Here is a 2307-nt window from a genome sequence, read left to right as displayed (position 1 = left end):
TTGGTCATAGTGTAGTCATCATGGTGTAGTCATCACAGCGTAGCCATCATAGACTATTAGTCATCAAAATGTTGATTATGTGAAGATTATTTGTAATGTTGATTGTAATTTGCTAGTTTTTCGAGGAATATGTAGATAATTTATTGTTGACTGTGTTTGATTGCTAATTATGTGAAGATTAGTACTGTGTTTCTTTGTGATTTGTTGATGTGTTCAGTGAATATTATGTTAATTTAGTTATTTATTGTTGTTTAACTGAAGTTATCACTGAAGTTATTTATTATTGAAGTTATCATTGAAGTTATCACTGATGCTTTAACTGAAGTTATTGTTGTTTAACTGAAGTTATCACTGAAGTTATTTATTGTTATTTAACTGAAGTTTTTTCGTTGGGCAATATGTTGACAGTTCATTGATAGTTTGTAGGCAATATCTATCAACAAACTATCACTAATGATGCTATCATTGATGCTAATTTAGTTCCCTGTACTGTGATTTAATGATTGTTTATTCATAGGAAAAGTATCTATCACTATTATTGCTATCAATGATATGAATGTAATGGTTCCACATGTTTGTTTTTAAGATAGAAGTTATCACTGATGCTTTAGGGAATATGTTGACAGTTCATTGATAGTTTGTTGATGGATTTGTCTACCAACAAACTATCACTGATGGATGCTATCATTGATACTAATTTAGTTCCCTGTACTGTGATTTGATGATTGTTTATTCATAGGAAAAATATCTATCACTATTATTGCTATCAATGATATGAATGTAATGGTTCCACATGTTTGTTTTTAGGATAGAAGTTATCACTAATACTTTAGGGAATATGTTGACAGTTCATTGATAGTTTGTTGATGGATTTGTCCATCAACAAACTATCACTGATGGATGCTATCATTGATGCTAATTTAGTTTCCTGTACTGTGATTTGATGATTGTTTATTCATAGGAAAAGTATCTATTACTATTATTGCTATCAATGATATGAATGTAATGGTTCCACATGTTTGTTTTTAGGATAGATGTTATCACTGATGCTTTAGGAAATATGTTGACAGTTCATTGATAGTTTGTTGATGGATTTGTCTATCAACAAACTATCACTGATGGATACTATCATTGATGCTAATTTAGTTCCCTGTACTGTGATTTGATGATTGTTTATTCATAGGAAAAGTATCTATTACTATTATTGCTATCAATGATATGAATGTAATGGATTGGTATCAATGATATTAGATAGATTTAATATTTTTGCTTTTGAATAGCTTATTAGAACCTATTGATATTGTTATTCAATAGTTTTTTTGTTTTACTTCTTGTGGAATTTAAAAAATGGTTATTCCAATAGTTGTTTTTCATAGTGGATATTAGGAATGAAAAACACTGTTATGTGAATTACAAATCTACTGCGAGTTTTAGTAGATGATATAATGGTTTTGAAGATTTTATGGGTTTAAATAGTTAAGGAGATATTTGTTTGGATGTGTCTATCTTCTTCTATAGATCTTTTCAGTTTTTATTAGATTTTGTATGAATGAGGTTCAAAATGTAGTTCAAATTAGTGAAGATAAGGATATAGCTTGTTTTTTGGCTTTAGTTAAGGAACACAATACACGACACTTTTGGTTGCTTCATGGCCAGTAGTTCATAGTTTTGGAAGTGTCTTTCTAATGTGTTTCTAGTGGAGCTAGAATTATTTGTCTACTGCTCCTTCTTCTAAATTTATGATTGATGGATGGTTGATTTCCAAGTGATTATGGATATACATAATTGCTCGTAATTTGAAAGAAAAAAGATGTGTTTGCTAGTAAAGAGATTTTTATCAAATTGTTTTTACTTGATAGGCGGTTTAAGAAGAATTTTGAATTTAAGACTATAACGTCAAATTACAAGAGCTTGTGTGTCGATGTGTTCAAGATGGTTGTCAGTGGTTATGTGAGGACAATCTCGTTACAAGCGGAGTGTTTTGTGGATGCTTAGAAGTTTATTGATATCATGCATTGTTCTATGTCTATTAAAAAAGTATTCAAATTCTTGTCATAGGCAAGCTTCTTCATCCTTAATAACTGAATGTTTGAGAAATGATTTTAGATTACAATTCTTTCTCCTACATACCTCAACTCCTAGTGAATTTAGTTGTGAATAAAGAGTCCGTAAGGAATTTGGAGTAAACTATTAGCTATTATAAAGCATGGAGGGCAAAAGAGCAAATAATGAAGTCTTTGAAAGGCGATGCACGTGAATATTCATATGCTTTGATTCCAAAGTTTTTGATGAAGTTAAGAAGTAGAA

The sequence above is a fragment of the Benincasa hispida genome, chromosome 11 (genome assembly GCF_009727055.1).
Source record: "Benincasa hispida cultivar B227 chromosome 11, ASM972705v1, whole genome shotgun sequence".
Lineage (NCBI taxonomy): Eukaryota > Viridiplantae > Streptophyta > Magnoliopsida > Cucurbitales > Cucurbitaceae > Benincasa > Benincasa hispida.
This window is presented reverse-complemented; position numbering follows the sequence as displayed.